Raw genomic sequence first — 11,084 nt, 5'->3', positions numbered from 1 at the left:
TCCCTACAAAATTTCAAGTGAAAATATCAAGAACTCTTGAAGATATAGCCGATTTATTGTGCTAGCATCAAGTGACGGCTGAAGGGCTTCTCCAACTTTAAACGCGTTTTTCTCTAAACATTGGTTTTGCGAATGGCGGGCACGATAACTCAAAAACTAATAACCCAATCGATGCCAAATTTTTACATGTTTCCCTGTGAGTGTATAGCTATCGTATGAACTAGGATAAAGCCAATCGGTGAAGATCTTCTTTATTTTTTAACTTGGTTTTTGGTCAAAAATCGGCGATCTTCCAAAAATTTTTTTTTTAAAAGGTTCGCCATTTTGTTAATTTTAGAGCGATGTCAATAATCCTAGTTCATAGGAGAGCGCTAAAGCGACTTACATTAAAGCGGAGCTATATTTAAATCTGAACCGATTTTCAGGAAACTACGCTATGCAAAATTTCGTGCAAATCGGAGATATATATATATATATATATATGGACTTTGATGATCCAAATATGAACCGATTTTTCTTAATTTCAATAGGGTTCGTCCTTGGGCCAAATAAGTGAGTTATGCCAAATGTCATCCAATTCGGATCATAAATGCGACCTGTACTTTGTTTACAATTTAACACCACCAGACGGACGGAATGACATGGATAAATCGACTCAGAAAGTGATTCTATGTATATCCTCAAATGGAATTATGGGTATATCTCCTTTTGCATGTTACAGACATATGCACAAAGACATAATACCCTGTGTGGTGAAGGGTATAAACATATGCACATTAACTGTTCATATTGAAATGTTCCACAGTGTTATTCCACGAAAAACAATCACAACAAACCGATACACTGAGAGCGTAGATACATTGCACGAACGAAAAATGAGCATAATACACAGAAACCTGAAACAAAAGATACGCAGAGAACATAAGTACAGATAAACCTCAAATAACATGTGTATTGTGAAACAAGCGATTCTAAAATCATCATTTACGGAATGACATGGATAAATCATTTAAATTTATAATTTATTTTATATATATATCATTTAAAATTATATAAAATAAATTAACGTGAATATTTATCAATTATATTGTAGCTATATTCAGTTGATATAACAATTCACAGAATTGATCGTTTTCCAAATTGTAAACATATTTTCTTACTGAATATTAAAAAATGGCTCTTGTTTGTGAGAAAAACGTGGGCCGAGACAATATTGGACTGATTTACTTACCTTTTTGGTAATCTCGAATATTTTGACAGCACTTTCTGTTGAGTTTGGCTTTATCAATGTGTTGCGGCTTCTTGTAATATTTATTCGAAATGGCTTCCTTCTTTAAAATGTTATAGTCTGTAAAAAATTCACCAGTTTTATTATTTCAATTACCTGCGAAAAAAAAACTAAATTTACTTTTTAGTTAATATTATATATTACAGGGTATATTTTTATTATAAATCAATAAAGTTTTAAACATAAAATAAAAAGGTGTACACTTTTTTCTGTTATGCTCACGGTATATAAAGTACGTATACCATTTGTCGGCACAAGAAACCTTTAAAACCATATCTAATATTTGGTAAACAATTTTTGGTCCATTCAATTCCCCAAAATACCATCTGATTATCCTTAACAATAACCGAAATCTCATGCACAATTTTCTAGCGATCCGCGCGACATTTCCGCCTTCTGGTGCGGTAATGGTAAATAAAAATACGTAGACACTTGTAATTTTTTGGTAAACCTACCATATCCGAGTACATGCAACAATATACGCTCCCCTTGGATATACTGTCAACTCCTCGGGTCTACGTCCTCCAGGAATATAAATTCTGTCATTTTGTCACACAAAAGTTTGGGTCAATTTTATCCTCTAAATATTTACCGATCTTCACCAAAACTGTTCTGCGTATTATATTCAGATCCATTTTTCTGTAAAGTTTCGTGAGGTTCGGGTTAATTGTGGCCTCTAGAGCTACCAGAAAAACAGATAAAAGTAAAGTTTTGGGTAAATTTCATTCCTTGGAAATTAAATTGAAATGAGGCCACAATTATTAGCCGAACCTCACGAAATTTTACAGAGAAATGGGTCTGACCAAAAAATCAGTGTAATATCGGAGGCTAAACATAATTTAACCTCTTCTTATTTTAGTTTTAATCTTTCCTTTTATTTCTTATCCATCATGATCAAGTTATCTACATGTTTCAAAAAAATACTTCTGACACTCAATGTCTTTATGCACTTAGCAACGAATTTTCAATATAAACACTGTAATTAATATTGACAGCCTAATTTTTCATTTGCCGAGGCTTGCCTGTACCGCATGGAACAACAAAACCAAAACAAACGACACTAACCCGCCACCAAAGCCAAACCGTTTATCTACACAAAGCAAAGGCCGAAATAACATCAGTGTACGATTGAATCTGTTAAAGCGCGGACGCAGTATTTTTCTTTCCTATCGTGTGTTCGTTTCTTTCTCCCTTCTATACTACCAGTGGGAAACAAAAAAGACAAAATTGAAAAATAAAAACAAAACTAAGAAAAAAGGACATTTTTTCTCTTTGTAACAAAATAAAACGAAATAAATTATCTATTTAATTTAAAGCGGACCACAATTTTAAAAGAAGAAAAATTCCATTTCGCTAAATCAATAAATTTTAAATAACTAGGCAGCCCAACAACAGCAACAACAACTATCGAATTTGTCTGAACCCAATATTTATTTTCTTTTCTGTTGTCACTTCCTTTCAATTAACAACGAGGGGTGGTGGTGCAGTGAAAATTTTAATTTGTGAACGCGTTCGGGTCGTTCTGGCAAATAGAACTGTGAGCAGCGACGACGAGTGCGTGTATCGTGAAAATCGTTTAATTTGTTTGGATTTTTAATTCTCCGGTCGGCATAATTTTTCTGTCTTTTGCTTGGCAGAACGTGCATTTCTTTCCACAATTTGCTGTGTTCTTCGTTTCTGTGGCATCAATTACAGCTATCCCGAGACGGAGCGAAAGAGAGATAGAGAGTATTTGTAAACACTCTCATATTGTTGTGTGTTTGTTTCCTTTACGCGTTACGGTGTATCTGTGTATCTTTGTATCTGAATATTCTTCTACGAATTGTTAAAAAGTGTGGGAGGTGTAAGACGTCAAAAGAAAAGAATTGCACACACAACAAGAACAACAACAATAACCAACAAAACCAATAAGAAACATTTATGTTTATACTTAAAAAACCGCATAGCCTGTGAATGCTCCAGAATATAGTATAGCAGCAGAACATAGAAGCCACATTTTCCTCCCATTGACCCCATATATCAACATATTATCGTCGTCATCGTATTGCATCGATACCCAAGTAAGTAGCAATTGAATTTTTTCTTCTTATTCTAGATTAATTTTTTGTAATTAGAAAAAAAGAAGAATCTCCAATAGGCAACAATCATCCCGCCAGCAGCAGTCTTTTCTAGTTCCTTGTTTTTTGTTGGTTAGCTGATAAGTTGTTGTTTTTGTTGCCGGGGCTTATCACAACAATTTTGTCTTGAACCGGCATTTTAATCTTTAAAATGCTCTTTAATTCTTTCATTTATGAATGGATGGGTGGCTGAAATGGAATCTTTGCATTTGAAATCGGGTCATTTAGAGATTTCCTAAAAATATAAGAAAATTCTGGAAAAAATATATTTTTCTATTTGCTCCATCCGCATGTACGCATGGTACACGAACATATGTTTTGTTGATTAAATGCAATTGCTGATGTTTGGGTTGGCTACCACGTTGTCCATTCGAATTATGGCGGCGAGAGGGACACGTCATTTTCTCTTTTACGGCCTCCGACAACAGATTTTCTTCTTACTCCTTATCTCTTCAATTCTTATCAGCTGAGCTTTGTATCAAAGACTAACATATGATTATTATTTGGCGGTGATGCTGTAATAAGTGGGTTGGGAGTGGGTTATTGTGCGTTGACTGCATGCACTGTTATTAATGAGAGAGCGCTATATTTGAAAAATGTTTTTTGGCCGATTAGGGTGAAGTTCCAGAAGTTTCATCTTTGGGCTTGACGCAGATTGAACAAAATATATGACGATGTTCAGTGTTCGAATCGGAAAAAAGAAGTCTTGTTGATATAGTCCTAAGGGTCCTGATTACAATGATATAATTTCTTTCTTGTGGAAATCCATACATCCTGAGATATAAGCATCATACCGCAGAGACTCTTGCATTTTCCTTTGGCTAAGAGAATATAAGTATATATTTCAAACGATTGAAGTCCTGATTACCAAAAATGTAATTCTTTCTATGGAGATGTAGTCCATACTTTATATAGACTTTTTCCTATGGCCAGTATCGGGCACGCAACAGAATCTCCTTGTAAATAGAATATTTTTTGTTGGTAAACGGCCTTCGATCGAGGATTTAATATTTTCTCCTATGAACAGATGTCAACACTGGTATTTGTTCGTGGATGACAGGTTTTTGGCCTGGGATTGAAGACTTATGGACACAAATGTGCCCTATTTTAGGAACCTGATTATTGAGCAAGCAATTTTTAATTGATGTTTCCAGATATGTTTATGGTTCATTTCAATTCGGATCATTCTTATTTTAAAACCAAATAAGTGCTTTAATACGTTAACCTAGGGCCCGATTTCTCCTCTTTCACAGCCACAGTATAAAACGGCCAGATTTGAACTTGTGCTTCATACGGTTAGTAAAACTGTAATTGTAGTTTGTACTATATCTTATGTATGTAAGCGTATTATCGGTGAAGTTCTTACTTGCATAGGTACTTGTAGTTATGTATGTTCCTCCCATTTAAACATGCTTCAGTGCTCTTCATCGTGTATTGTTGTGGGCCCGTACAATTACTTTGAACTAAATAAAGTGCTTAATGCAGGCTCCATATGTCGGAATATGTTGTGCACGGAATGTTCTACTTTCATTGGTTTTTAGATCAAGAGGTAATAATTAATATAAGCAATTTGAGTGCATTAGTATTACGACGCGAGAGATGGAATTCTTGGACCTTCAAAAGACTAACTTAAGCGAAAGCATTTACTAAATATGTTTTCATTAATCAAGAACGAAAGTTAGAGATTCGAAGGCGATCAGATACAGTACTAGTTCTAACCATAAGCGATGCCAGCTAGCAATTTGGCGTATCTACTTTCATTGCTCTCTCAGACGCTTCCCGGGAAACCAAAGCTTTTGGGATCCGGTGGAAGTATGGACAAAGCTGAAACTTGACGTAAGGACACCAGTGGAACCTGCGGTTTAATTTGACTCAACACGGGAAAAATTACAAGGTTCTTAGTTCGCGGAGTTGCTTCCGTTACATGGTTTCAGATAAGCATAGAGAAAGATATCGAGTTTTCAGGAAATAGCATCCAAAATTGTGATGCTATTTCCTGCAATAGTGTGACAGCTTTAGATTAGCCTAAAGCTTTCGATATGAATTATAATTCTACGATTTTGATTTTTCGAAATGAAAACTGTATCGGCAATTGGCCTTCGAATTAACTTACGGACGAGACTTCCTTTAATCATAAATCCGAATGCATGTCTTATCTCATCTCTGCTCAACATATATCTAACGAAATTTCCCACTCCTCCATCACTGCAAAGTCAATCTAAATCTTGGGATTTGTATCGAAGACAGGCGTATTCCTTGATGGTTCCAACATTATTTACTTACACAGTTGACTCGAGACAGAACATTTGTTCCATAAGTCGAGTTTAAAACAAGATTTCAGGCTCGTCGGTATTTTGCCCAACTTTTAACATGTTTCGATATGTTATATTCCACTTGATCTTTCCACTTGATCTTTCCCCTTCTACGTGAACCATCAGTAGGCTCGCTTTTATATGTCTTTTGATCTGGGGACTTCTCATTCATTCGATACGCCTGATTATGTCGATGTCCAAGTATAGTTGGAACAACTTGTGGTTCATTCGACGGCGATATTCATAGTCGATACAGATCAGACCGTAGATCTTTTGGAGAATTTTTTTCTCTCAAACACTCCAAGAACTGCTCCATCTGCTTTCACAAGAACCCATGCTTCAGATCCATACTCCAGCACTCAGTGTCGTGTACCTGTAGAGTGTGAGTTTGATCTGGTGAGAGGTAAGCTTATTCTTAAATGTCTTACTCAGACCACAGAGTCCAAAACTTCTCCGAAATTAAAAACTGATGGCGGTACCGTGGTATATTAAATCGTTTACTACCTCAACGCTGGGGTTTTCAATTTCCACAGTTGGTCCGAGTCTTGCGGACTGATAACATCACCTTGGTATTCTCGCCATTTACTGGCAGTCCCACTTTAAAGTTGGCTGTTATCCCTCACAATGTGTGTCGATGTCATCGGCGTAGGCGGGTAACATGTGCTGTTTAGGGTACAGAGTGTCATTTATGTTCGCCTTTGTATCACGCATTATCTTTTCCAGCAGGATGTTTAAAAGGTCACACGACAAATTGTCACCTTTTCTAAATCCTCGTTAGGTATTGAAGGGCTCCGAGAGGTACTTTCCGACTTTAACTGTCAGTTATTAAAGTTATCCTGCATAGCCGTACTAATTTTGCAGGAATGTCGAACGCAGACATGGCATTAAACACCATTGAGCGAATAGGACTGTCGAATGCATTATTTAATTAATTTAAGAAATTTTGCTGCCCTTCATTTCTCTAAAGACCCGTTCAAATATCCTCAGATTTAAGGCTACACATGTATACGATGAAAATATGCCTATTCTAAATATCGGTTTTAAATTCTAAATATCTCTGTACCAAATCTGTTTTTAGATAATTTAGAGTCCATTTGAAAATGCTCTCCTGTCTAACTTGTCTAACAACACACGAAGGGAGTTGTCGACGCATCCATTTTTTGCACTTCGTAATATTCCTTCCAAGCTTAGATCAGATAGAGACTATGGGTAAATTCTGTGTACTATCATAGTACCTCCCTCACAAAATGCTGAAGATGGGAACAATTATTCGACTTGATCTAAACTTAGTATTTTTACGAAACCAAATATGGAGAATATATCTGATATCCGATGTGGTATAGACTTTGTAAATTGTAATTTTCTTACCAATTGTAGAAAAATTGTGAAGATTGCCCTTTCGATCTTTCTGGAACCAATATTTTCAAAAATTTTAAAATTGATATGAAGTGCATTGAGTAACGGACATCAGGTTTGACGATGTCCATATCGTCCCATTGCTTCTGGCACATACACCTACATTTAAACAGTCACAATTTCAGATATTTGGATATTTGTTTGTTATTTCTTGTACTACAAAAATCTGAAAACCCAGACCACTACTTGAGAATATTAAAATAAATTCAATACACAATATGGTAATTTGACAAATTTTAAACATGAGAAAAGGCATCCTTGGGGAAAGATATTAATAGTTACACTTAAAATTGAATCTTTAATTGGTTTGGTGTCGAATGTCAATGAAGATCTCAATTTGATTTATTACTTTTTTTGGTTGACCAATTAAAATTTATTGCAATTTAAACCTTTCAGTGTTATTGTCGAATATATTCGACAATTAAAATTACTCTCTTCCTTTGCAATTTTTCGGTTATCCTATGTACCGTTACAATTGATGTCTTTGTTTTTGCTGGAAGACAGACAAAACTGTCCGAGGGTTAAAATAAGAATAGCTTTTTTCTAAACTCTGTGCCTTCATATCATTTTAAGTACAAAATTTTAGATTTTTTTCCGACAACAATTTTTTTTTGACACTGAAAGGGTTAATGGACCGCATTACGTCCAAAGATCGATTTCGGTACTCGGGCATTTTCCCGCCATTCATACTTTGGCATCTTATATCTATGGTAATTAAGCTCTCTTTATTTATTTTTTTTTAATCCTAGACCAAATCTACTTTGTATATCTCTCTCTTCGTGTGGTAATTTTACACATCTGAAATTAGAGAAAGGGATAGACGTTAATAGTTACACTTTAAATAAGGTCTCTGAACCCATTCTCTGATTTGAACCTGATGATAACATCTTTACTATTATGTCTTTAAATGCTTTTGGGTCGATTGTCAATAAAGATCTCAATTTGATTGATTTATTACTTGTTCTTTTTTTTTTTTTTTTGATTGAACCATTAACTATTTAAATTGATTTCAATTAAAATACAAACACCAAAGAGGTGCAATAAATGTCTATCGTGACAAAAAGGTGTGTGTGACTTTTATTTCATTCATAAAACAAATCGTAATTAGTTTTTTGCTGTTCTTCTTTCCTTACTTTTATTGTTTTACTTTTTTGTGTAATGTCTGCTCATATAGTTTTATTTAAATTTATGTTGTGTTCTAGTCACTTCCATCATCATTAGCAGCAGCAGCCTTTTTGACGGTTGTCGTCATCATCCCAGCTTAGAATAAAATTATATGGGATGTTTGTTGTTTGTTTGTTGGTGTCGATGATGGAGGCTGTGATAATCTCGGAGTAGTCTTAAACAGAACTCACACACGCACTCACTCGCTCACTAATTCACATACAATTGATCTGAATAAAATTACTTGTTGTTGGGTTTATTGTTCTCAAACAATTTAAACTATGATTTCTTATCGCATTTAATGAACTCAGTTTATTGCTGTTGTTGTTCCTCCAAGCCTTCTTTTCTCCTTTTTTCCAATTCCTATTAAATTCACCCATTTTATTTTTTTGTAATTGTTGTTGGCGTGGTGTGTATTCTATTTTTAACCCAGACTGTAGGGTTCGCTTTATGGTCACGTAGCCAGCCATCCAGCCAGTGAGCAATTCATTGACGACGTCTCATGTGACAAGTGCAGTGGAAGTGAAGAAGGTCTAAAAGGAGGAATAGGCGTTAGTTAGCGTGTTGTATGCGTGCAATGTCTCGGTGAAATACGAGCTCGCCGAGCATAGCAGTTAATGTCAATTGCAACAATGCAACAAGAACAATGTTTAGAATGTGTTTTTTTATTTATGTAATGGGTATTGGATTTTTTCTTTTTAATTTTCGTTTTTTTTTTTTTATCAACAAAAAGGGATTTAAAGATCCTTTTAAAAAGACCCGTATATAAAAGGAATGAGGAAAATATTAGACATGTATTTATCTTTCTAGCGATATATGATGAAAAGTACCCTTTTAGAGGTACTGAAGTTAAAAATAGATCTAATACACACAAAATATTCGCATGCGGGTAAAAGGAAGTACATAAGAACTTCGAACCATTACTATCCTGAAAAAAGTCAGGTTCATGAGAAAATTCGATTAAAAAAGTTATTAATACCAAACTTTAATGTGGTGTTTATATCAAAAATTGGTCCTATGGGGACAATTCTCCGCACAAATTTGTTTGGCCCTCCAATATTCCGGAATGTCAAATTACCTTAAGGGAACCCCCCCATTCTCGATTTTAATTTTTCAAGATTTTCAATGGGCTGGTAAATCAATACCAATGCTTGTTAAGGTTTGTAACTTTGCACATATATAATTGAAGATTTTAAAGAGAAGAAAAATAATTTACAAAAAATGTTTGTTATTGTTTTGTTGTTGTTTTTTGTAATTAAAGAAAAGTCATTATTTTTGATGGCGGGCATGGTAACTCCTTACTGGAACATCGGAATCCGAAAATTCCAACGGTGTTAGAAAGAGTACATGTCTGATTATTGTATGAACTAGGATTATTGACTTCTCTCTAAAATTAACATAATGGTGGACCTTTGAAAAAATATTTGTGGAAAATCGCCGATTTTTTACCAAAAACCAAGTTAAAAAATAAGGAAGATCTTCACCGATTGGCTTTATCCTAGTTCATACGATAGCTATACACTCACAGAGAAACGTGTACAAATTTGAAATCGATTGGGTTATTAGTTTTTGAGTTATCGTGCCCGCCATTCACAAAAAAATGTTTAGAGAAAAACGCGTTTCAAGTTTGAGAAGCCCTTCAGCCGTCACCTGATGCTGACACAATAAATCGGCTATATCTTCAAGAGTTCTTGAGATTTTGACATTTATTAATTAGTGTAGATTCGAATTATATCAACAAAATGTTTGACCCCGAGAATGGGGGGGGGGGTCCCCTTAAAGGCATAAATCGAAAACTTTAAAAATACAATGTGGCACCTGCCTTACATGGAGACTGTGTCAACACATGGAGCTATATTGATAAATTTCTATCTTTATGTCTTCCTGAACTTTTTATACCACATGCGGCTTAAGTTTTAAAAAGTTAAGAAAGAAATCAAATTAGAGCGAATTCAGTTGAAAAAAAAATATGCCAAAACTCACCAAAATGCCGAATATGAGGGTCCCCCCTTAAAAGTGGGCCAATATATGGCGATTATCCCAAAAAGTGGACCCATATTGATCATTTATACCCGCCAACTTTTAAAGACTACTCTTTTTTTAAACAAAATTACCGAGGATTCGAACATTTTTTAACTGCTAGGAATATGCAAATATTCACCAGGGGCCCAATAAAAGCGTTATCTACCGGTCATTGATCGTCTCACTGAATCAGTCTAACTATATACGCCCGCAGTTATTGATATGATATTTTATATGAAGTTCGGATTCCGACGAAAGACCACACCTAAAGCAACGATCGCTTAATATTAGAAAAATAAATCCATTATTTTTATATGAACATTATTTAACATGCTTCGGAATGACCAATTTGGGCAAAATATGTACCGTTTTGTTGTCATTTTAAATGTGACTTTATAATGCCTCTCTCATAGAAATTCTGCTCTCTATTTGCAAAAAATTCTATTAGTTAATTTTAACAATCCTCCCTAGATACCAATTTTTTATCATTAAGGAAATTTTGCAATGCAAGAAAAAGATGATAATCGCTTGGTGCCAAGTCCGGACTGTATGGTGGATGCAATAAAACTTCCCAACCAAGCTCCCGAAGTTTCTGGCGAGTCACTGTAGATGTATGCGGCCTAGCGTTGTCCTGGCGGAACACGACACCTCTCCTGTTGGTCATTTCTGGTCAATTGTAAACGGGTTAAAACAGTTTAATGGTCGATTTTTAGCACCTGGGTGATGTTACGATTGCTAACATGCCGGTCAACTTCGATCATTTCT

The sequence above is a fragment of the Musca vetustissima genome, unplaced genomic scaffold (genome assembly GCF_032173495.1).
Source record: "Musca vetustissima isolate MV318-11 ecotype Yass unplaced genomic scaffold, APGP_CSIRO_Mvet_v1 utg6390, whole genome shotgun sequence".
Lineage (NCBI taxonomy): Eukaryota > Metazoa > Arthropoda > Insecta > Diptera > Muscidae > Musca > Musca vetustissima.
This window is presented reverse-complemented; position numbering follows the sequence as displayed.